This window comes from Mobula hypostoma, chromosome 13 (assembly GCF_963921235.1).
Source record: "Mobula hypostoma chromosome 13, sMobHyp1.1, whole genome shotgun sequence".
Taxonomy (NCBI): Eukaryota; Metazoa; Chordata; class Chondrichthyes; order Myliobatiformes; family Myliobatidae; genus Mobula; species Mobula hypostoma.
Window position 1 is genome coordinate 71,025,793 of NC_086109.1, and position 27,618 is coordinate 71,053,410.

Here is a 27,618-nt window from a genome sequence, read left to right on the forward strand (position 1 = left end):
TTTGGGGTGTAAAATGTTCCCATCAGTACTTGATTAAATGTACTGATCATCAACCACTAGTGTCCATTTTCAATCCACTGAAGGGTGTTCCACAACAACAGCAGTACAAATGTATGGATGGGCTCTGTTTCTTGGAAGACAAAAATTTCAAAAACGAATTCAAGAGGATGAATTATTATGGAAATGCAAATAGATTGACCAATTTACCATTACAAAAGGAACTACCTGATAAGTTTACCAAAGAGGATAGTCCTCTTCAGATACTCGCCATAATACAAATTGAGAGTCTCCCTATTAGGGCAGAGATCATCCAAAGGGAAACCAGAAAGACCCCACACTGTCTCAGATCCCAAAATGACTGGAATATGCAGCAGAAATTCTAGACTCCACATTTATGCTGGTGCTGGGATGAACTTGTCCTTGATAGGTGTTGTCTTATGTAGGGATTGACAGTTGTTGTAACATCCAAGCTGGGAACTAAAGTGTTAGAGGAGCTACATGCCAGTCACCAGGATGTGGCCAAAATGAAGCTTTGTCCGGTGATCTGGGAAGATCAGCAGATTGAGTGGCTTGTCATGCATCGCTGGGGATGCCAACACCTCCAGAAGATGCCAGGAGCAGTGTCTCTCCGTCACTAGGAATGGCAGAGGACTCATGTGGATTTTGCCAAACCACTCAGGGCCACAAATTTCTTAATAGTACTGGACACGGATACGAAGTGGCCAAAAGTGCTTCCAATAGCCTTCACTACAACTTTGCATAATGTTGATGTTTTGAAAAGCCACTTCTCAAGGACTGGTGTTCTGGAACACAGTGACAATAGACCACAGTTTATTGCAGGACAGATTCAGTCATTCCAGAAAAATAATGGTATAAGACTATTACATCTGCACCATACCACCCACCATCAAATGGTTTGGTGGAAAGATTTGTCCAGAGTCTAAGGAATGCACTGCAAGTGATGTCAGCAGAACACACTAGACTGATATGGAATCAGAAGCTCACCAATCTCTTCCTTGCTTATTGCAAAGCAGCACATTCCACAACCAACAACTCACCAGCTATGCTGTTCCTGGGTCATCACTTGTGCTCATGCATGGATCTACTTAAATCCAATCTCAGAAGGTGTACACAAGGCAAACAGCTGAGACAAATTGAGGGCTCCTCAAACAAGGAAGTTTAATATTTCACACCTGGACAGAGGTGATCAAAAGTGGGTACTTGGAAAGATTAAGGACAGAATTGGACCACTCTCTTACACAGAGGACATTGCATCTTATGTCATCTAAAAACCAGAGTCAATTGTTAGAGAAGAATCGTGTACAGAGCTTGTCAGAAGCACTTCCTGCAGTCCCAGAGTCAACTCCTACAATCACCATGGAGGAGGCCTCAGAACCCGAGATTGTTTCACAGCCACAAGTTTCACCTGCCAAGCAGAGTGACCCCCTTGTCAGGAAAGATGTTATCCAACAAGATTAAGAAATCCTCCACTGCCATTAAAACTTTAGGCCTGAATGGGAAATTTTAAAATTTATTCTGCTGTGGATGTCCATATAGTAGTTATACTGTATATAAATTGAGATGTATTCTACATTGAGTTGGAATTTATAGCTAAGCAGGGAGCAGTATTGTGTATTTAATATTTTGGTAATATTTGAGTAATAATGGAAATATATTGTTTGATTATGCATTCTTTGTTTACATTATTCATTATGGGTTATATGTGAAAGTATGTGAGTGGCATATGACACCACCACATCACAGCGCACACTTCACAGAAGTAAAAACACAATAGGCGAGTTACCTCAGGCCCCTATGTTTTCCTTTTGATTAGTTTTATGTTTTTGGAGTTACAAAACATAATAGGATTGATAACGACTTGAGGCGGCCTGTAAGTCCAGTCTGGGAACTTTGCACAGGACAGATGACGTCTCTTAGTTGTGGTGTGTGGTGGTAAGTGACTTGGGAGGTGGTAAACTCCTTCTTCCATTTTTGCAGGATTCCCAAGCAAGCAGTTGGAAGTTTTCAGTCCTCCTCTATATGGAGTGGCCATAAGTTTGATTACAACATTACCTTTTTTTTTCAAGGAAGCTTTGAGAACATCCTTGAAGCATTACTGTAATTCACACAGGAATCACATGAGCTTTGAGGTAAGTACCTTGTTTTAGAAAACTGGTGTCAGACATAGGAACTATCTGGTCTGCACATCAGAGAAAATTGGGTGTAATTAAAACCTTGATGCCAGGGGAAGTTGGTCTGGGAGAGAACTCTAACGGTGGTTCCTTATCCTGCTAGCAGAATTGGTGAAGACAGCATTGACCATAATACTTATTGATAGAACAGGTCAAATGCTGATTTCCTACATTAAAGTGAATTAGTACCAATGTGCCAGTAGATATCACCCTTCCCTCTGATTAATATAGCTACTTCACTAATTGTTACAGATTTCTGCTGGAATTAGTTTGAATAAACTTATCAGGAATTGACTTTCTTTCGAGTGAGAATGGAATAACACTTGATAGAAAGGTGCACAGAAACTGGTTTAATGCAAGTAATCAATTAGATATTAGGACATTTGTTCTACCTTTAGTTGACAGTTGCTATCTAATAAAGGCATCAGTCTTGTTCTGCATGAATAAAGTTATTAATGTGAAGACAATAATAAAACCTGTGTGCTTAACTTGAAAGAACAAACCAAAGACCTTTACAGAAGGAAAACCTGAGCCTAAGAGAGACACGTATCTTTAAGATAGTGATCTCTGAACTTGAAATATAGAACGGATAGAACTGTTTGCGTTCAAACCTTCCAGTTATGCAGAGAGATAGGACAGAATCAGAATCAGTATAAGATTTAATATCACTGGTATACATCATGAAATTTGTTGTTTTGTAGCATCAGTACATTGCAATACGTAATAATTTAAAAATCTACAAATTACAATAAGAAATACAGTGGATTCTGCTTAATTGGGGCACATCAAGACCACTACATTTTGGCCTAATTAAGTGGCTGCTCCAATTAGCTGAAAATTCATGGAAGTAGTTAAAAAGGTATAAAAAAGTCAAACTATTGTTTAACTGAGTAATAAATTATGTATGTATGTATTTATTAATTGATTGATTGATTGATCTTTGTGTTGACGCATGGCCAAATGGTTAAGGCGTTCGTCTATTGATTTGAAGGTCGCTAGTTTGAGCCTTGGCTGAGGCAGTGTGTGTGTCCTTGAGCAAGGCACTTAACCACACATTGCTCTGCGACGACATTGGTGCCAAGCTGTATGGGTCCTAATGCCCTTCCCTTGGACAACATTGGTGGCGTGGAGAGGGGAGACTTGCAGCATGGGCAACTGCTGGTCTTCCATACAACCTTGCCCAGGCCTGCACCCTGGAAACCTTCCAAGGTGCAAATCCATGGTCTCATGAGACTAACAGATGCCTATATAATGATTGATATATAATCACAGAGTAAGCCCTTCCGGCATTTTGATCCACGTCACCAAACAACCCCCGATTTCACCCTAGTCTCATCATGGGACAATTTACAATGGCCAATTAACCTGCCAACCGGTACATCTTCAGACTGTGGGAGAAAATCAAGCACCCAGAGAAAACCCATGAATTCACAAAAGAACGTATTCATCCAGTGTACGTTGCTGAGTATGGGTGTCCAGGGAGGCGTAGCACCTCTTATGAAGGGAGTTGTAATCCATTCTACAGTAGCTCACACACCTTTGCTCACCACCGAACACTCAGGTCTCACCTGTAGTTCCAAGTAGCTGTTAGCATGCGACAGTGGCCACATCCCGTTATACTGCATTGACAGGTGGGCTAAACCATAAATTACAATAAGTATATATGTATAAAAATAAATTAAGGAAGTGGTACAAAAAGAGAGGAAAGATATTGAGACAGTGTTCCTGGGTTCATTGCCTCTGACCCTCAACACAGGTGCCCCTCAGGTCTGTGTCCTAAGCCCCCTCCTCTACTCTCTGTACCCCTGACTGCGTTGCCACCCACAGCTCCAATCTGCTAACTAAATTTGCTGACGACACTACACTGATTGGCCTAATCTCAAATAATAATGAGGTTATTCTACAGAGAAGAATTCATCACCTCGACACAGTGGTGTCAAGAAAACAACCTCTCCCTGAATGTCGCAAAAACAAAGGAGCCGGTTGTGGACCACAGGAGGAATGAAGTCAGGCTAACCCCTATAGACATCAATGGATCTGAGTTTGAGAGGGTGAACAGCTTTAAGTTCCTCGACATAAGCATCACCGAGGATCTCACATGGTCTGTACCTACCGGTTGTATGGTGAGAAATGTACAACAGCGCCTTTTCCACCTCAGATGGTGGAGAAGTTTGGTATGGCCCCAAAATTCTAAGAACTTTCTATAAGGGCACAATTGAGAGCATCCTGACTGGCTGCATCACTGCCTGGTATGGAAACTGTACATCCCCTAATCGCAGGACTCTGCAAAGAGTGGTGTGGACAGCCCAGCGTATCTGTAGTTGTGAACTTCCCACTATTCAGGACATTTACAAAGACAGGTGTGTAAAAAGGACATTGGGGACCCAGGTTACCCCAACCACAAACTGTTCCAGCTGCTATCATCCGGGAAACAGTACCGCAGCATAAAAGCCAGGACCAACAGGCTCTGGAACAGCTTCTTCCACCAGGCCATCAGACTACTTAACTCATGATGACACAACTGTATTTCTATGTTATACTGACTATCCTGTTATACATACTATTTATTATAAATTACTATAAATTGCACATTTAGATGGGGACGTAATGTAAAGATTTTTACTCTTCATGTATATGAAGGAAGTAAGTAATAAAGTCAAGTCAATTCAAAAATCTGATGACAGAAGGGAAGAAACTGTTAATGAAATATTGAGTGTGTGTCTTTGGGCTCCTGTGCTTCCTCCTTGATGGCAGCAATGAGAAGAGAGCATGTGGGGGTCCTTACTGATTGAAGCGGCACTTTTGACGCATCATCTTTTGAAGGTGTCCTTGATGCTGGGTTGACTAGTGCCCATGATGAAGCTGGATGAGCTTACAACTTTCTGCAGCTTTTCATATCCTGGGCACTGGCCCCTCCATACTAGACGGTGCTGCATCCAGCTAAAGTGCTCACCATGGTAATTCTGTAGAAATTTTTAAGAGTCTTTGGTGGCATACCAAGTTTCCTTAAAACACCTAATAAAATACAGCTGTTGTCTTTCCTCCTTTGCAATTGCATCAATATGTTTTACCCAGGATTGATCTTCAGAGATGTTGATACTCAGGAACTTAAAACTGCTTACCCTTTCCAGTGCTGATCCTTTGATGAGGACTGGTATGGGTTCCCTCAACTTAGCCTTACTGAAGTCCACAATCAATTCCTCAGTCTTACTGACGTCGAGTGAAAGGTTGTTGTAGCTCCACTCTAAAGGCTGATTTATACTTGTGCGTCAAATGTACACCATAGGTACCGCATACTCTATGCTGTAGGGTGACGTGCACCTCCCCAAAAATGTAACTCATGAGTTGCGGCGTCGCAGACCGCAACAACTGTGATTGGTCCGCTTGGTAGCATCGCATTTCCTCCTACGCATTTCCGGTTGCTTTTCTCCGCCACGTCTGTACACAGATGCGAAATAAATCGTTGGAGACAATGAACCAAATTGTCAAATCTACCTGCCGACATCCGAAAATATTTGAAATGCATTTTCTCATCCAAGTCTGTCACGAAGAAACTGAACACAGTGGCATAGAAACCCCACCGCCAACTAGCGCTTTGGCGGTGAATTGCAGAGCGGCGCAGACACAACTATGCATGCTCACTACAGCGTAGAGCTACACAAAGGTATAAATCAGGCCTATGGTGTAGGCTATGGCGTAGCCCATATGCACAAGTATAAATCAGCCTCATCAGCTGATCTATCTCACTTCTCTATGTCCCTTTCTCACCATCTGAAATTCTGAGTTGGACATGGTAAATTTCCCATGGAACACAGTAGACTGGGTGTACGCCCAATAGAAATCTGCAAAATGATGAGGATTAATTGATAGCCTAGTCAATAAGAAGCATCCCTGCAACAGGGATGCATAACTAGAGGGCAAAGGTCCAGGCCCGGGGTGGGGGTGGGGGGGAGCGGTGTGGTTGAAGAAGTTTAGAGCGGACCTGAGGAAAAACTTTTACACAAAAAGCATGGCTGAAATCTAGACAGATTGTGTGAGTGGGTAATGCAGGCAAGTATTCTCATATCATTTAAGGACTTCTTGGATGAATACTTACACATTCTTGTACCTAATAAAGTGGCCACTGAGTGTACGTTTGTCATTATTTGGTGCTGTTGCCCATCTACTTCAAGATTCAAAGTGTTGTGCATTCAGACATGATCTTCTGCATACCACTGTTGTAACGTATGGTTATGTGAGTTACTGTTGCCTTTCTGTCAATTTGAACCAGTCGAGCCATTCTCTTCTGACCTGCCTCATTAACAAGGTATTTTTTGCCCACGGAGCTGTCACTCATTGGATGATTTTTTTGTTGTTTTTCTCACCTCCTCTGTAAACTCGAAAGACTGCTGTGCATCAAAACCCCAGGAGATCAGCAGTTTCTGAGATGCTTAAACCACCAGCCGGGTACCACCAATCATTCCATGGTCAAAGACACTCAGAACATATTTTTTCCCCCATTCAGATTATTGGTCTGAACAACACCAGAACCTCTTGACAATGTCTGCATGCTTTTATGCATTGAGTTGCTGTCATATGATTTGCTGATTAGTTATTTGCAGAAACGAGTCGGCATACATGTGTACCTAATAATTGGCGACTGAGTCTATATCCAAAACATGGAAGGCTATGAACTAAATCCTTGTGAAGGGGATTAGAATTTAAGTACATCAAGGTCAGCATGTTGAGCTGCCCCTGTGCTGTATATTCTAAATAATTTTATATATTCTAAAGCTCTACCAGAGGTCAGTTCTTCACCAGATATTGTTCTGAAAGCTATAATTCTGTAAATATGTAAATTTTTCAAACATCCAGGCAGAAGAGCACACCAGGGTATTATGAAACTTTTGGCTTCAAATTATCCTCAATTTCCTTGTTGCCAGCAACAACATCGAGCATCACCCCTCTTGACAATAATCAAGGGGGAGGTTAGTTCTTTACCCCCAGTATAGCCACAAGGAGTGGGATGATCCCATTCTTCTGACAGGCTTTACTAATCTGAGAAAGACAGGGTCTAAAACAAAGCGGATTGTTACCCAACAAAATCTTTCTCAAATCTGTTATACTGAAACACTTCAAAGGTCTGAAGTTTAAAGATAAAGCACTAGGTTAACATTGACAAGCTGTTTACACACTGTGAAGACTGAGATCTTGCTGAAATGACACCCAAAAAAACTTCTTTACACTATCTCAGCACGTGAGGCATTGAACTCATGGCAAGATCGTCGTTCACTCTGGAATTACAAATAAGGAGCTATACTGAAAGCAATTTATAATTTCAACACAGGAATAATTTTATGTTCTGTAAAACATTTGAAAATGTTCTTACTTAAGTCCAATATCTGAGAATGTGCTAAATTAAAAATTCATTGGTAAAATTAGGCATTCTTTTTTGTTGTTGAAAGAATGTATAATACACTTTATTGTGGGTATCTATTGAATTCAAACAATCTTCCTAAGAAGCAGCGATGAGGAGAGTGGACCAATATGTCAAGAATATTTTAGGGAATCGTCAAGAGATTTTGGGGCAACTGTTAATATACTGTGCACTAGTCTTAGGGACATACACACATAACACCAATGACTGGGATCAATTGAGCAACACACATGGAGTGCTGGAGAAACTCAACAGGTCAGGCAGCATCTATGGAAATGAATCAACAGTCGATGTCTTGGTCCGAGACCTTTCACCAGGACTGGAAAGGAAGGAGAAAGAAGACAGAATGAAAAGGTGGAGGGAGGGGAAGGAGGTGAAGCCAGGTAGGTGGGGGAGGGGTGAATTAAGAAGCTGGAAGGTGATAATTGGAAAAGGCAAAGAGCTGGAGAAGAAGGAATCTGAAAGGACAAGAGAGTAGACCATGAGAGAAAGGGAAGGAGGATGGGTACCAGGGGAAGGTAATAGACAGGTGAGGAAAAAGTTAAAAGGCCAGAGTGGGGAATAGAAGAAGAGAGAAGGGGGAGGAAAAAAATAATTACTGGAATGAGAAATTGATGTTCATGCTATCAGGTTGGAGGCTGCTTAGACAGAATATGAGATGTTTCTCCTCCATCCTGAGAGTAACTTCATTATGGCAGGAGAGGAGACCATAAACTAACATGTTGGTACAGGAATGAGGATAGGAATTAAAATAGTTGGACACTGGGAAATTGCGCTTCTTGCAATTGGTGTGGAGCTGCTCAACAAAGTGGTCCCCTGATTAACATTGGGTCTCACCAAAGTAGATGAGGCCGTATTAAGGGCACGAGATACAGTAGACTTTGGATTTCCAGCATCTGTAGAATCTCTTGTGTTCATGACTTGGATTAAAACTCTTTTCAAGCACACAATTCTGAAGACTCTAAACCTAGAATAGTAAATCTACAGCATACAAGCTCATCATCTGAATCTTTTGATGTCAAAAAAAGGTTTCGATTGAAGACCAAGACCAAACCCAAACAGATTTTTTGCAGCAGTATTAGGATAAAGGTTCTCCTCCCATTAATATCAGCTAGTATCTGAAGAAGAGTCTTCAATCACCAAGAGTCATCTAATGCTGAAGATATTAGTCCAGAATTGTTGAACTTGATCTGATGAAGTTTTCACCCTCTTTAATTAATCTGCATCTAATAATTAGCCCCTTGTTGATAAAATGTGCCCATGTCATAACATTAAGCTTTATTTGATTGAAGGCACTCCATCCATTAAAAGTAATAAATCAGTGATCAGCAATTTCCATCCAATAACATTAAATTCATTCAGTGCCTTCATTCAGCTGTTTTTGCATTGGCATTGTAGAACTAAGCCTCTGGGCTCTTTTAAGATCATATCTTTAAGTTGTTCACATTATTTGACCAAATTGTATTTAAATAAAAAAAGGTAAGAGTATTTTATCATTTAGTAAACAAACCTAAAGTTGGAGAAGGGTTGAAAATCAACACACATTGTTCCAGGGGGTCATCAAGTGAAATGTGTACATTAATTAGCTCTCAATTACATCTGAATTGGAGGGAAAGTGAGCAAAAGCAGCATGGGGTAACAATTGAGCCAATACTGCTAACACCCCTCTCATTTCATTTGAACAGTACCTACCACCATTCACCAACAATACACCGCCACCATCAACACCCCCCACTTGCAACACCACCCCTCCTTGTTTACAAATTAATTTACAAGTACTTGATAGGTGACCTTATTTGCTTAGTAACTGTAGATTCATTTATCTTTAAATTAGTAGGTAATGAAGTGGAAAACCACAGTTGTTTAGGACCAACAATCCTTCTGCTAGTTAACATGATAATAAGATTGCTTTGTTGCATGGGTACAATTAGCATTTATCTACTGTGAGGGGAGGATCAATAAAGTGCCTGAGGGTGTCACGTCACAAGTATCCAGCTAAGATGCAAGACTTGTCAGGCTTCTTGCCACAAAGCAGACCTGGGGTTCCAACATCTGGCTACTCTGTCAGACCACTGTAGGTGAGGGGAGTGACATCACCATTTCTCCAATGATGTGCCTTCAGTCTAATGACAGAAATAAATTTGACACGGTTCAGAGCAAGTAATCTCTCTGTGTTATCTTAACCTCTTAAAGTCAGTCAGTCTTGACCCAGTCACCTTTCTTTTCCCCTGACTGTTTTGTCTCCCTCCTGTCTTCAGGGAAAAAAAAACAATTAATATTTACCAAGTTTTACAACTTAGAGTTTAAAGGGCAAAGCTAGACTAACAGGAGAAAAATTCTCCTCCAGTTCCGTGATAGTTAGTCTTCAATTTACTCTTGTCCTTTAGTAACAATATGTACTTTGCAAATCATTTACCATATCCTGTTGTTTGATAAAATTCCATGTACTTTGGCAGGTAGGTCTGACAGCCTTTTGCATTTCATGTTGACAAAACAAGTCTAACATATGGATTTTCAGCCACTCTGTAATGAGCAGGGATGATAAATCTGTAACTAGCACTTTTGACTTGGCCAACATTGTGACTTGATTGATGAAATTATATTCAAAACTGCTAGTTAAAACAATCTGGTGACTTCAAAAGCATTTTGGCCATTCCAGTACTGAAGAATGTCTTTACAAAACACATCAGGGTGTGCTATTTGTACCTAGCCCCCTGCTCAAGTGTTTCACAAATTGTCTGTGCTCGCCTGTAAGATAAGGGAGTTCATTTTGATTAATTATATGGGAGAATTAAAGCTGGATTACAACTTTAGCAGAACTTGCCCTCTGTGACCTACAGCTGTCTGTTTGGATTGTTGCTTGTAATTCGGGCCAATAGGCAACTCGAGGTCACTCACTGGTGAACGTTCGTTTTTTTTCCCAATCTAGAGGAAATATGTGCCATTGCATACGACTGACTCTCCCTACCCCCATCACAGTCATTTTCAGGCAATCAAGAGCCTTTGAAAAATGGAACAAATTTGTGGTAGCAGAAACATGCAAACAATTATATGAAGTAATAAGGCTTTTAAAAGTTCATTTCCTTCCAGGCCTACCTCAGGTTGGTGGATAAGGTTAAACATACACAGCTCTTTGCAAGAACCCTCGCACCTTAGCTAACTGAGTTCTATTCTACCCTGCCGAAACATCTTGGCCTGAAACATTGACTGTACTGATAGATGCTGCCTGGCCTGCTGAGTTCCTCCAGCATTTTGTGTGTGTTGCTTGGATTTCTAGTATCTGCAAGTTTTCTCTTGTTTGTCTATTGTGTTCTTAATGTTTTCTTACTCATAAGAACCAAATCTTTTGTTTCAACCAAATCTTTTTAAGCATACAATACTTTTAATCTTCAACAACATCCACCTCCTTCCCCCACCAACCCCAGATTAAAGAAGATTTTGTAGTTTAGCTTTATTTATCACATGTACATTTAACATACGGTTAAATTAGTGGTTATATCAAATTAACTCAGTGACGATTGTACTGTGGTGTGGCCCGTTAAGTGTTGCTATGCTTCTAGTGCCAAGATAACATGCACACAATTTACTAACATTAACCTGTGCATCTCTAGAATGTGGGAGAAAACCAGAGCACCCAGATGAAAAATGCTTAGTCGTGGAGAGAAGCCACCAGAAATAACGAAAGGAATTTTATTTCAGTTTAATTTGGCCCCATGCTTGAGATGAGGTCTGAGGTGATATCATAACATCTGCTGGAATTAAGTCATAGGTAAAAAAATCTCACAGAAATCTGAGTGGGATGTGCTGCAAGGCTATATCAAAGCTTAAAAGGTTCTGGTGATGCTGTCAATTTCAGAAGTGAAACCCCTGCAGTTTACAAAGTCACCACAGTTCACAATTTGTGTATAACCAATATCTTGTTACAAACATTTTCTCCAAATGGAAGTGGTCATTCTTGACCCACACACCAGCAAAGTGAACAGAACCAGGTATTGCATTAGCACCGGCTGCACTCTACTTCCTTTGAGCAAAACAAGTCATGTGCTGTATTGTAGTAGATAAGTGAGCAAATTGTACAATGCAGGGCAAATTATATGCAGAGATCTGTGCTTCACCAGTGGAATTTAGCTTACAATGGACCACGAGTCCAAATCAAGTCATCATTCCTAACTGCCTGTAGTCCTGATCAAGTCAAGTTTGTGGTCTTGCACATTACATACATAACAAACCATTTACTGGAATCATTCAATGAATTGCTGATGGTACATTGTGAATAGTGGGTCTACTCTTGGCTGGAGTCTTTTTAATTCTGTTTTTAATATATTTAGGTTATTTCATTAAAATATAAGTTAAGGTATACTGATAGACATAAATTGTTCTGTACACGTTGCCTGGTGCTATATTTTCTGCAAAATATTCCAGTTAGTTTCTTTCTTTCAAGTGTTTTTTGGAATATTAAGCACTTTGATATTTTATTTTAATTCGGTGATCAAATTGTTAATTCCATATTTAGTTGTTTACTAATTATGTCAAGCAACCTGGACATTACAAAAAACAAATGGATATTTATTTACCCAACCAAGTGATGGTAGAATCCTTAAGGAAAATACTACAGATGATGGAAATCTGAAATAAAGATAAAACATAAACTTCTGTTTTTTTCAGGCCAGGCACCTTAACAAGAAAATTTAAAATTTCAAGCTTATGATTTTTCATTACGTTGAGTTTAAGTAGAACATCATTAGCCAAACATGTTATCTCTGTTCCTCTCAATGAATCCTGCCTGATCTTTAGGTTTTCAGTATTTTCATCTTTTGAAAGGATAAGATGGAATGGTATCAGTAAAATGGTTGACCTATATTTGGATATTATGAATGGGAAGGAAACTCAGCTGTTTTCAGTGAAGTGACACCTCAGGTGTTTATTAGTCTCTGTTTTCCAAAGGTCATACTTGTGTGTTTTTGTTTTGCATAAGTATGAATTAAAATTTGTCTCATCAAACACTGGGAAGTTTACTGTATTCATCTTCAAGATTTAGCAAGAAAAGAGAAAAGGAAATTGCCTTTCAACTCATGAGAGAGCATAGGCCATCAACTTTTTGCTGTTGATGTTTCTGTAGCAGGCAATTTCTTTTTTACAAGGTCGAGTTGCTAGCTCGATGCTCAACCAGCACAGATGGAAAGCGTGGACAGGAGCCAGCTGGATTTGAACTCGGGACCTTCCGCCCCAAAGTCCAGCACTGGTGCCACTACGCCACCAGCCGGCAAGGTCAGTATATATTGTTTATCCCTTGTAGACCTGTGAGACCCCACCTTCAACTGTTGCAGTCCTTCTGATAGAAGACACCCTTGTCAGAACTGAACGCTGTTAAGGAAGTAGTTGCAGGATTTAGACAGAATGACAATCAAAGAGCAGTAACTCATTTCCAAATTGGCATTGTATGTGACTTGAGGAGAATCCTGCAAGTGGTGGTGTTCCCATGCACCTTGCAGGCACCCTGGTCATTCCTGGTGAAAGAGCCAATGGACTTTGAGAAAAGTTTCAGGAGTAACTCCGGTGAATAAAATGCAGTGTATTTTATGGGTGGGTACAGACAACATCTACTTTGCACCAGTGGTGGATAGAATCAATGTTTTGGATGGTTGGTTGAGTGCTTCAGTGGAGCAAAAAACAAAGTCACCATTTCCTTATTAAAGGTTCTGATTAAAAGTTCTGATATGAAAAGTTAATTCTGCCTTCCTTCACACTGATACTGCCTGAGTCATCCTAGCATTTCTTTAGTAAAGAATGCAAGGACTGAAAATGATGGGTTGAGGTGTCAGTACAATAGGAAACCCACATTGTTGTTAATCTGCATTTGGGTGCCTTGAAATGGAAGGAAACAGCTGTTTTCTGGGGAAGAGATACAGTATCTCATCTTTTGAACCAAATGCAATAAAAATACAACTGTAATTCCAAAGATTTTTATCTGTAAGCTGTTTTTAATCAAGTTTATCTGTAAGCTGTTTTTTTTTATAATAATCAAGAAGTTTTAAAGAGAAAAATTAATGCTGGGAAAAATGTATAGACCTTTGTTTCATTTTTGGCTCTTGTTTATTTCCCTGAGAGAGATTATTTAATTGAAATTAACATGGGTGGGACCTGATCCGATTGGCATAAAAACACAGCTTTTATTATTCAATGGACATTATCATTTTTTTTTGGTTTAAATCACTCACAAAATGTTTAAAATGTTTTTCAAAACTTTTTTTTCTGATAAGAAGCAATTAATGCTGTTTTCTAAAAGCTAAGGTTTATGTTTTCTTTAAGTCATATTGTCTAACTCCATGTGAGGTTGAATTGGTCAGTTCATAACAGAAGGGAAGGATTGCTTATATTTTAAGTGCCACACTTAATTAAAAGTAAGTTTTGTTACTTCATTTTCACATTTTGTCTGGAAGTGTCGCCAAAAATATTTTGAGAATGAAATGTAAGCTTTGATTGGACAATGGGGAGTGACAGGGTTCTAAGTTGATTGATTGATAATTCTGCTTCGCTGTTACATTAAATGTTGGACTTTCAAAATTAACCTTGGAGTTCAACGTTGAATGAAGTATGTTTAAAAAGATTCTGGTAATGTATTTAATCATAACATTGTGAAATATGTACTCTTTTAATCCCTTTTATTTTCTTTAAAGGTTTAGTTTAGAAATTCCATTTCCTTGCAAGAGGACTGAAATTACATTGCAAGCACATTTAATTAATTATCTTGTATTTTCTAATATGTTAATTGTCAAAACAAATATTTTTACATCTCCCAAGGCTCCAAGTTCCCATTATTATCCCTCACATTTTGCTGAGGCCCATTCCTTTTGGTGGTAAAGGGCCAGAGTACAAAGCTTTACATATCAGCCTGTTGATGGAGAATCTCCAAACCAGTGTCTGACTCTTCAGGTTCAATGTGATAATACAAGGGAACAGGCAATCAACAGAAAAAAATTTGCAGAAATAACCTGTAAAATTGCATGAATTCATTATTTTAGATGTAACATCCACCATATCTCATTTAATTGCAATTCATAAGATTTTAGCTGCATAAATATTGACCCATTTTAAACTTCAGTTATTTATGAAGAAAGTTGACATTTTAAGATGTGTATTAAATGCCAATGGATGTTCTATGCAGCATATATGGTAAATATAGACAATATCTCAACTTAATCACATTCTACCTACAAAATATGTATGCTACAGAATCTTTCATGAACATGAGAAAAATTACAAAAACATCCTGTGGATAGGGAGTCACATTGCAGAGTAAACAAACATTCAAGCTAAAAAGTGCTTAACCTTTTGTCTTTAACTGCAGTTAAACTGTTTGACCTGACCTCACAAAAGTACATAAAACACAGGTTAATAGCTTGAATATTAACTCATTCAGTAAGAGATACAGAACCTGTTTCTGCAATATTAGACCTAGAGAAAATTTGAAAGCTACTGCTTACACCACCACCCCCATAGCCCACCACAAATTTTACTAGCTCCACCAAGTACACACCTCAACCTTCCTTCTTCCCTCTTCCCACTCTCCCTCTCACCCCCTCTCTCTCCCTCTCTCCCCCTCTTTGCCTCCCACTCTCTCGCCCTCTCTCCCCCTCCCTGCCCCCCACTATGTCTCCCTCCCCTCCAACTCTCATTCCAACAAGATTTTTACTGAAAACCTCAATGCAACAATTGTTGCAGCATTGGATCATGGACCTCAAGCTTTATAGGCCAATTTATGAAAGGTGTAAAAGACATCTATCAGTATCTAGACTTTTTAAATTTATGTTCTTTTAACATTGGAAATTTGTTTCTCACTTCTTACATTTCAGTTTTGTACTAAACAGTCATTTCCACTGGAGCAATCCTTGGGCTGCATTACATGGGGTCAGTTCAGGAATTTGCAGCCCCATTTCCACTTCAACCAGATAGAAGACAAGTGTGAGAAAAGTGGGATGTGATAGGCAGCAAAAAAAATTATCATGGAATTTCTCTCACTTATGAACTGACTGAGAATAGTTGAAACACAACTAGATAAGGTTGAGGATGGTAGAGTTGGCTTCCCATGAAAGCAAAAAGCACGGCACGTGTTTTTTTTGTTTTCTCTTTCAGTTTCATATTATTCAGTGCTTTGTACTCAAAGTTTGATGAAGTTATAAAATGGAAATTGTTCTTTGGCCCACGTCTGCCTTATCATCCATTAACACTAATTCATTTGTCAACATTAGACCGATATCCTGTGAATGCCTTATCTATTCAAGTACTTGTCTAATTAACATCTCTTAAAAATAGTTATTGTAACAAAAGTCCCCCACCCCATCTGGCAGAAAGTTCCTTATATCAACCTCTCTGTGTACTTAACAAAACATTCCCTTTAAATCTCTTTTTATAACTCTTTCCTCTCACCTTAAACTCTCGGTTTGGACACCCTTTTCATGGCAAAAAAAGTCTAGCTTACCTATGTCTCTTCTAATTTCATATACCACTATCAGGTTACTCATTGCCTCCTTGCACCAGTGAGAGAAAAAAAAAACAAGCCCAGTCTATCCAATTTCTCCCTATCAAGAAAGTCATTCTATCAGGCAATGTCCTGGTGAATCTCCTCAGAATTCTTTGTACCACAACCACATCCTTCATTTTGCACACAATGCTCCAGATGCTGTCTAACCAGTGTTTTACAAAGTTGCAATACAAGGTCAAACTTATATACTCTATGTCCCGACCTCTGATGTAAAGCATTCTTTGTGCTTTCTTCACCATGATATCCATATGGAGAAAGATTTCATCTTCAAGGTCCTTTTGTTCGCCAACATTCCTGAATGTCCTGTTGTTTACTCTATTTGTTCTACCCCTTTGTGACTTTCCAAAGTATATCACCTTGTATTTATCATGATCAAATTCTATCTGTCAATCCTCTGTCCAATATTCCCTCTGATTTATATTCTGCTGTAGCTTTAAACAGCCTTCCTTACCACCAATTTTCATGTCATCCACAAACTTAAGCATATTCCTCCATTCACATTCAAGACATTAATATGTATCACAAGAAACAGAGATTCAGTACCATTTTCTGTGGTACATTAGTGCTCACAAACTTCTAATTAAGAAGGTCGACCTTCCACCACAACTTTTTGCCTCCCATCACTAAACCAGTTTTGGATTGAATTAGCCAGCTTACCTTGGATCCCATACACCTTAACTTTCTGGACCAGTATTGAAGATCTATGTTCCAGTTTGAGCTGTACCACCAGACTGGCTGTACCAGTACGTCTGCAATACCGGCATCTACCAGAACATATAGAACATAGCTCAGCTATGTCCTGCTCACAAAAAGAATTGGTCTCAATCATCAGCAGAATGATTCAATGTGGGCCGGCTGGTAGCACAACGACATCGGCGCCGGCCCTGGGAACGGAGGTTCCCGGGTTCGAAACTAGTCGGGTCCGCTCCCGAGTACGCTTTCCATCCGTGCCGGGTTGAGTGTCGAGATCGCAACTCGACCTCGTAAAATAAAGAGAAAATACTGCAAAAAATGTCTGTGTGAGGAGTGGCTCGCCACACAGTCTCTCTCTCGCTCCGCGCCTTATAAAAAAAGCCATGAAAAAGACATCATCACGGACGCACGCATGGACACGCACGCACGCACACAGACGTGCACGCAAGCACACGCCAAAAAAGAAGAATGATTGAATCTGCTATCAAGAGTACTATGAAGCAATCTTTTGTCATCAGTGACCTGCTCACTGATGTCCAGTAAGTAATTTTCCAGAACCACTCTTTTTCAAACTTCATCACAGACTTGATTCAGAAAGAGCTGAGGTGAGCCTTGGCCTTGCAGGTCCCTGCTCAGGCAGGAATTAATTCTAGCTATGACCAACTTCTCAATGTACCTCATCACAGTAGATTTTGGTGCTACTAGGTGATAGTCATCGAAACAGCCCATCCTGCCTTCTTGGACACTGGTATGATCGATGCCCTTTTGATGCAGGTGTGATCTTTGACTTCGCCAATGAGAGACATTTAGTGGCCACCTTATTAGGTGTACTTGTACACCTGCTTGGTAATACAGATATCAAATCAGCCATAAAAAGCACACAGAAATGGTCAAAAGGTTCAGTTGTTGATTAGACCAAACATCAAATTGGGGGGTGACTTTGACCATGGAATGTTAACATCAGGTAGGAAGTACAGAAGCCTGAAGGCACACACTCAGCGATTCAGGAACAGCTTCTTCCCCTCTGCCATCCGGTTCCTAAATGGACATTGAACCTTTGAACACTATCTCACATTTTTAATATATATTAATTCTGTTTTTTGCATGATTGTTAATCTATTCAATACACGTATACTGTAATTGATTTACTTATTTAGTAATTATTTTTTCCTTCAGTATTATGTATCACATTGAACTGCTGCTGCTAATAGTCATAGTCATACTTTATTGATCCCGGGGGAAATTGGTTTTCTGTACAGTTGCACCATAAGTAATAAATAGTAATAAAATCATAAATAGTTAAATAGTAACATGTAAATTATGCTAGTAAATTATGAAATAAGTCCAGGACCAGCCTATTGGCTCAAGGTGTCTGACCCCCCCAAGGGAGGAGTTGTAAAGTTTGATGGCCACAGGCAGGAATGACTTTCTATGACGCTTTGTGTTGCATCTCGGTGGAATGAGTCTCTGGCTGAATGTACTCCTGTGCCCACCCAGTACATTATGTAGTGGATGGGAGACATTGTCCAAGATGACATGCAACTTAGACAGCATCCTCTTTTCAGACACCACCGTGAGAGAGTCCAGTTCCATCCCCACAACATCACTGGCTTTACAAATGAGTTTGTTGATTCTGTTGGTGTCTGCTACCCTCAGCCTGCTGCCCCAGCACACAACAGCAAACATGATAGCACTGGCCACCACAGACTCGTGGCCACCACAGTTAACAAATTTCACAACACACGCCAGTGGTAATAAACCTGATTCTGATTCTGATTCTTGGTGCCCGGCAGGGTGGTTTGAGTATCTCAGAAACTGCTGATCTCCTGGGATTTTCATGCATAATAGTCTCTGGAGTTTATAGAGAATGGCATGAGAAATAATAAAACATTTAGTGAGCAGCAGTTCTCTAGGTGAAAATGTATTGTTAATGAGAGAGGTCAGAGGAGAACGCCAGCCTTGTTCAAGCTGACAGGGAGGAGACAGTAATTCAAACAAACTGGCATTTCAACAGTGGTGTGAAGAAGAGCATCTCTGAATGGACAACATGTCAAAGTTTGAAGTGGATGGGCTACAGCAGCAGAGGATGATGAAGATGTACTCAGTGACCACTGTATTAGGTATAGGAGGTACCTAATACAGTGGCCACTGAAAGTATTGGGGCAGCAAGGTAGCATGTGTAGGTTCAATTTCTACCGTTATCTGTAAGCAGTTTGTACATTCTCCCTATGATGGAATGTTTTTCCTCCGATTGCTCTGGTTTTCTCCCACATTCCAAAGCATATGGATTAGATATGAGCATGCTATATTGGTACAAAAAGCATAGCCCTCTTGAGGGCTGCCCCCAGTGCGTTCCTGGACTATGTTGGCTGTTGACACAATTGACACATTTCACTGTATGTTTTGATGTACATGTGACAACTAAAGCTAATCTTAATGTTAAATCTAATCATTCAAATGACTGTGCTCTTCAGGAGCTCTGGCAACACTGAAGTCAGTTAGCCTCGAATGGAAAATACTACTGGGTTTAGAGTTATGCCCTGTATAACAGGTAAAAATGCAGAAAATCATGGTAACATTCAACTGCAAAGGGCCTTCAACATGAAATATTAATTCTTCCTCTTTCCACTGTTGCTATGTGATCCACTGGACATTTCTGGTACTTTGTTTTTATTTCAGTTTCAGATTTCCAGCATTTGTAGATTTTCAGTTTGATTTTCCTCACAAAATAAGATTATTGTAGTCACTGGAGATTGATTACCTCAGACCAGACATCACTGCAGGAGTTCCTAAAGTCAATGTCCAAGGCTCAACTATCATTAGCTGTTTCTTCAATGACCTTCATTACATTTAAGGTCAGAAGTAGAGATGTTCACTAATGATTGCACAATGTTCAGTTCCATTCACACCTTGTCAGCAAGTGAAGCAGTCCATCCAGCAGGCAGCACACAGCTATCGAGCATGGGCTGATAATCGGTGATTAGCATTCATGCCGAAAAGTGGCAAGAATTGATGATCTCAGACAAGAGAAAAACCTAACCATCTTCTCTTGATATTTCCATGGCCGTGTGCACCACTGTCAACATCCCGAGGGTGGCCAGTGACCAGAACTGAGAAATGCCACGAGTTCAAGAGGAAGACAGAGGATTAGTACACTTTGGCAACACTGCAAAAGCATTATATCAACAATCTCACCAACTGCTGGATGATTGCAACATAAACAGCTCTGAAAGTGCATGCCATCTGGGATAAAGCACCCCTTCAACCTCCTTGAACATTCTTTTCCTATACCACGATGACAACAGAATGTGTCATTTACAAAATGCTCTGCAGTTACTAACCTTGTCTAATCTGGCAGAACCATCCAACCAACAACCTCCTTCTTTTAGTGAATGAGGATGAGTGATGACTTGATAGAGGTGTACAAGATAGGGTGAGAGGGTAGCCAGAGACTTACCCTGGCTATCGCAGGGTGGAAATGGCTAATGAAAGTGGGCATACTTTTAAGGTGATTGGGAAAAGTATGGAGTGTGGGTGGATTATGTGAAGTAAGTTCTTTACACAGTGGTGGGTGCGTGGAATACCATACCCGTCATGGCGGTATACTAGGGCATTTAAGAAACTCTTAGATAAGCACATAGTTGATAGAAAATGGAGGGCGAAGTAGGAGGGAATGGTTAGATTTTTCTTAGAGTAGGTTAAAAGGGCAGCACAACATAGTGGGCCAAAAGGCCTGTACTATGATGTAGTATTCCATGTTCCATCATCAAGGAGGATAAGGTCAGCAGGTGCAGTGGAACATCAGCACCTGCAGGATTCCATGATAGTCACCTGCTATTCTGATTTGGAATTGTATCTGTATCTTCATCATCAGTGGGTCTAATTCCGGGAATTGTTGCTGCAATTCAAGAAGATAGCTCACCACATCTTATTATGAGCAATAAATGGTGGCTTTCTTTATGATGCCCAGATCTGAAAATAAACTTTAAAAAGTGTTGATATTTCTGTCATGTGACTTATTGTATACGGCACTGCAACGTTTGTTATCCTTGTACAAATAGAAACTGCCTTGTTTTGTTCTCCTTGTACTTCATGTGTATTTGTATGCACTCTCTGTAACTGGAGTTTGGATAGCAGGAATCCACTGCAAGCAAGATTCTACCTTAACATTGAAGTGAATCTGGTCTTTACACAGGAGGAAATTAGTGGAAAATGAATGGGATAAGAGGCATTTGGAAAATATATGGGATTGCTCCTCTGAACCAGCTTAATGCAAGGTAGTGTTTATTAGCAGAGAAAGTAGCAAGAAATATTTGCTCATTAAAAAGTTAACTTGTTTGGAAGAACAGGGAGAATAAAAAAAATACAGATTAATGATAGACTGCAGGAAGTTGCAGGTTCAACTGGAAATTTGAAGCATAAAGTTTTTCAGATGCTTAAGTTTTTATGAAGAAAATTACTTTATGCTGCACTTGTATAGGTTTCTAATGTAGACAATGTTAATTTGAAGAGTTGACATTCTCTAGAATTTATAAAATTCCACAGACCTTCCTATCATGAAGGCCTTCTCACAGCAACTCCCAAACTATTTTCTGGTTCATCATTAACTCAGTCACTGAGAAGCCCAGTAGCAGTGTTAGAATTTTCATATTCAGGCTTTCTTTTCTCAGCTGAAGATTTAGCCCAGAAATTGAAATAAATCCTCCTGTGCCCAGGCAATCAATCTTTATCTGAACCAAATCTTTGTATTCTAATTAGTCCTGCCTGCTAGCTCTCCTTTAATCGTCTGAAGTTCCCAGATCAGGTCTGAGAATTTGCCATGATGAGGAATATGAAAGAAAGTGATTTCCTTGAACAAGGCTGCTCAGATGCTCTCAATGCATTTAGCCCTGTGCAGTGCTGAATTTCCCAGTGACTTCCCAGTGACCAAAATATGTATGGCCTCAGAATCATGCAGTGAGGAGGTCGTTCATGAAAGTGACATCATCACCATTTATCTCCATGACAATTCTGGCCTTCTCTATTGGAAATATTCCTTTTATCCACTCCATTCCAACCCCCACCTTCTGTGCAACTTAAAACCAATAGGTTTTCTCTCTTTTCTAGATCTGATGCCAGGTCTTGAACCTGAAATATGAACTCTATTTTTCACTTTGTCGATGCTATCTGACCTGCTGATTTTTTTTCTAGCTTTTCTGTGGTTTATATTAATGCCAGCAATATAGTATCAATGTCAGTATATGGATTTGCTTGGATGAGTTGTGAATATTTTTAATATCCCAGCCCTGAACCCAAACCATTTTGAATCGCTCATTGTTGCTCTATTGAAGATAGGAAGTAAAATGTTTTATTTAAATGGGGTTGTGATCTTCAAATTTTTATCTCTGATTTAAATGTAAGCCTGACTGACTGATATTCCTTTGGCTTCAAGAACCCTAGCAACTAAAGCTGGGTGATTAGGCACGAATCATTCCAAAAAGATACTTCTGCATTTGCAGTTAGATAACCCAAAAGCACTCAGACAAATCAACCATTCACCCATTTCCCACTTTCCATAGGTTTGATTTCCTCCAGTTCATAAACCAGTTCATTGGCTATATTTAAGAGGGAGTTAGATATGGCCCTTGTGGCTAAAGGGATCAGGGGGTAGGGAGGGAAGGCTGGTACAGGGATCTGAGTTGGATGATCAGCCATGATCATACTGAACGGCGGTGCAGGCTCAAAGGGATGAATGGCCTACTCCTGCACCTATTTTCTATGTTTCTATAATCTAATCTAAAGATGTCCTCCTCTTCTTACCACCTCCCACAATTACACACACAAATCACCGACCTTTTCAAATGACCCTCTGACTTTCTAATCTACCATGGTGTTTGCAGTCTCACTTTCCCCTTTTCACTTGAAACTCATCTCTAATCTCATCTGCTTCAAGCTTCTGATTACTCCAATCCATGACTCCAATGAATCTTATCCTCAGCTTTCTAATCTTCCTCCAAACCTCTGCTCCTCAATAGTGCCAATGACATTACTGCTCAACAAGCAGCTAGCTTCCATTTTGACAGGTCACAAATGGGAAATTTATTTATTGAGATACAACATAGACTAGGGCCTTCCAACGCTTCAAGCCACGTTACCAAGCAGTCTCCCGATTTAACCCTAGACTAATCACAGGAAAATTTACAATGACCAATTAACCTACCAACTGGTACATCTTTGGACAGTAGGAGGAAACCGGAGCACCCTGGGGGATACCTACACGGTCACGGGGAGAACGTACAAACTCTTTACATGCAGCAACGGGAATTGAAAGCAGGCTGCTGGTACTGTAAAATGCTGTGCTCACAGGCATCAAAACACTGCTTGAGTAGGTGGGAGGCTGGTAGTCTAACAGCACTTAGTTATATCTACTGTAGATGAGTGGACGAATAATCAACAACGCTACCGACCAAATGCTGGGAAGTGGGATATGGTCTAGGTGCTTGATAGGGGAATGGAGATTGTTAGCCGATGAGTCCGTCTTTGTGCTGTTTGGTTATCAAATGTTACATAGATCCCAAGATATACATATAACGAAACAATTCTCCCCTTAAATCTTCCATGCTTGCTCCCTTGGCTTGTTCATTTTCCAACCATTCATTCCATATATTTCTTCTTCCCTGACAGTAAGCAAATCCATGTTGAATTTCAGCCGCAGTAATCATAAATACATGTTTCAGGCTTCAAGCTACATGGATGTACTAGCATCCAATTTAATGAAGAGTTGTGTCATTTTTCTTTATTAGATAGATATTTTGAGTTGTTATTTCAAACTGCAATTAGATACTGATGCATTGTTTCTCTTTATGAATGCTGATGAAACTGGTTGACATTTATTCTCCCTTTGATCTCCACTAATTTGTACAGAACTGGTGAGTTTTCAACAGGAACCCCAGAGAAAAATATAGATATCATATCCTTATTTTTATCCATGGCAGCAGCTGTTTATATGCTCAACACTTTATTATCTCCTGCAGACAACATCCGCAGGCTTATAAAGTCCTTAGTGTAACAGATTTTTTTTGTAAAATACAGAGAAAGTTAACAACTCCACTGGTAATTATGATTTGTCATTTATTGTGAGGACTGTGCAAGTTGTTGAATTTATTCTGGATCCTCTGGATATAAAACATGGTTACACATGGAAGCATCCACACATACAGCAATATTAGATGGTTTTGATTCATTAATACAAATTAATTTGGTTGTGCTATACCCAGGAATGAGCAGATCATTCCTATAAGAATAGACAGGTGAGACGTAAATTTTATGAACTTGACATTTCCCATAGACATTGAGTCCAGTGTATGGGTTCTCCTCCAGGTGGGTCTCCTATAGGTATGAGCCTACTCTTCATTCCCACTGCCAAGTCCCTTCATTGCTTCAAATATTCTTTCAGAGACACAATAGGTGACCCATAAGTCCCTCTACCACCTCTGCATTGAGGAGAAAACTTCTGTGTGCATCTTAACTGCAAGGTCCAGTCTATTGTCTTAGAACGTGAGTACAATGGAATAATACCAGCAGATCACACAAAAAACTTGGGCCTCTTCCCGGACATGGGATGTTTTCTTGAGGCTTTCCACCATGTACTCGATAAAACAGTGTGGGACGTAGGATGGTAATGTCCTGTACAATGAATTGTGTCATAATAGTTCAGCAATGAATCATTCTTAATGTCAGCAACGTTGAATCACCATATAGAACAGAATTGTACAGCACAGGATCAGGGCTTTCAGACCAGTGTTTGTGCCAACAATATTGCTAATTTAAACCAATCCCATCTGCCTGCATATGGTCTATAGTCCTCTATTCCCTGCATATGGTCCATAGCCCTCTATTCCCTGCATGTTCAGGAACCCGTCTAAATTCTTCTTGAATCTGCTTCCAGCAACATGCCTGGCAGTACATTCGGAGCAATTACCACTTAGTTAAAAAAGAAATTGTCTTACAAGTGTTCTTTAAAGTTTCCTCCCTTACCTTATAACTGCTGTCTAGTATTTGACATTTTCACTCTGGAAAAAAGACTGATTGTCCATTATATCTCTGCCCCCTCTAACTTTATACACTTCTGTCAGGTCACTGCTCAGTCTCTGATGCTGCAACTAGAACAACCCAAGTTTGTCCAACTTTTCCTTGTAGTTAATACTCTCTAACTTGGGCATCCTCCTGGCTAACCTGTTCTGCACTCTGTCGAAAACCTCTGCATCCTTCCTGTGATGTGACAACTGAAACACCCACAATGTTCCAACTGTGACCTAACAAAAATTTCATACATTCACAACATAACTTTCCAACATTTACGCTCAGTGCTCTGACCAATGAAGCAACTATGCCATATGCCGTTTTACTATTTGTGTTTCTACTTACAGAGAACTATGAACTTGCACTGCAAGATCCCTCTGTACAACATGCTCCTTAAGTTGTTTTCTGTTCACTCTTTCTTCTTTCATTTGACCTCCATAAGTACAATAACCCACACTACTACTGCAACATTGCCAAGTTTTCTGTCATCATTTTGATTTATTTTCAAATCTTGGCTTTGTAAGAACTTAAGAGAGAGTACCAGGCATAGAACAGTTGTGCTATCAGACATGTTCTGCCATTCATCAAGACCATGGCTAATCATTTACTTCAGCAGCATTTTCTTGCACTATTCTCAAATGCCTTGATTCCCTTAACAAGCAGAAAGCTATCAATCTGTTTTTAATGGATTTGTTAGTGAACCTCAAGAGACTTCCAGGGTAGGGAACTCCAAAGGTTTGCCAGTCCTTAGTTACAGATTTGTCTCACCTCTCAGTCCTAAATAGTCTATCCCTTATTCTCAAACTGTGAAATATCTAACCTGTAAAACCCTTCATTATTTTTTGAAATTTCAATGAAGACTCCTCTTCAAATCCTTGGAGAACACAGCCTCGGTATATCTCAATCTCACCTCATGGTAAACCTATCATTCCTGGAACCATCATTTTAAATAATTGTCACACTCCCTCTTTGGCAAGCACATGATGAGCAGAGCAAAAGTGCAGAAAAAATCTTCAAGTCCATCTAGCCAATCCTCACACAATTTTAATACAATTTCCTCCTGTAGTCAAAATGTTTAGATATAAATTTAATATATCCCCTTCCCCTCATATTAGCCTTTAGGGATGCATACAAACACATTCAGGTTCCCTTTAAACATCAATGCCACCCACATTCTTACCATTTGACAGAGGTTCTGCTTTTGTGATAGGTTCACCAAATGTCACATTTTCTACATTGTATTCTGTCTGTCATATTCTCACCCATTCATTTTGGTTGAACAAATCCGTCTTTACAATGTTCTCTGTACTCACAATTCTGCCTTGTTTAGAATGGTCAAGAAATGGGGGAAGAGGCCATTTGATCGCCTTAACCAAACTGTTGATGTAGATTGTGAGTACCTCAGGCACAAGTACCAATCCCTGCAGTATTTAATGGTTCAATGTTTCCATTTAATATCAGAGAATGTATACTGTATACAACAGTATACAGTATACATTCTCTGATATTAAATGAGAGAGAGAGAGAGAGAGAGATAGAGATAGAGATATTTCCTGAGTGCAGAGGCCTCTGTCAGCCACACTCGCTGTCGTGATGTTCCGATCTCCACGATGTTCCTTTTGGCGACACCAACGAGCAATCAAGTCATCTATGGGAGCAGCCCAAGGCCAGGCACTTAAGGTGAACATCTTGCAGGCCACACCTGAAGCTATTGAATACAGCTGGTTGGCAAGCTCTCGAAGCGGGAACACACCGTCATATGGAACTGTACTTTGAGTGTGTCTATGGATCACAAATTATGACAGGACCCCAGTCACCTTGAAAAGGGAAAAAGAGACATTAAAGAGAAGATTTTATGTTGTTTCACAGATGATGTCAAAGGAGTCGCACTATAGCACCATCTTAGCTCTTCCCCTTCCATTAGTTATGGAAAGAGACAGTTATTCTCATACTTCACTATCTGTCTTCTCTGTCTATGGCATGATATTACCTCCAAGTCCATTAGCTCATTTTAATGGTCAACTTCCTATGTGGCACGTTATGGAAACCCTACCAAAAATCCAAATACACTTCCTTTGGTTAACTTCACCCCCTCCTTCCTCCAATCTCATTAACTACTCTGATGGAAGACTTCCAGTAGATTGCAACATTTCTGTCTTACTGAATCAGTTGCTGGTTCCCCATTTTTTTTTCTTTTCCTCACTTAAAAAGTTGACCACATTTGCTATCCTTCAATTGATAGGAACAATTTCGGAATCAATTGAAATATGGAAGATTTCGACCATCATTCCCTCCCCCATCTACCCCCTTTACAATTCTGGATTGCAGTTATCAGGATCTTGGGTTTAATCAGCCTTCAGTTCACCAAATACTTTTTTGATGAATAGTTTGTTCCAAAAGGTTTTCATTCTTATGTGACCCTTGATTTTCTGATATTTTAAGCAAACTTTGCACATTTTCCCCTGATGAAGACAAATATAAAGGAATTGTTTAATTCTTCTGGTATGTCCTATATAAGATCTTCCACCTGAGTTTGCAAATCTACATGCATTTGCCCTCATTGGTATTTTCCTTTTTACGTACCTGTAAAAACATTTACTGTTCATTTTTTTCAATGTTTCCTGATGTCTACTCTCATATGCCACCTTGGTTTTCGTTTTCAATTTCTTGGTTCCCATTTGCTGTACTCCATTCCAATTCTCAGACCCAGTGCC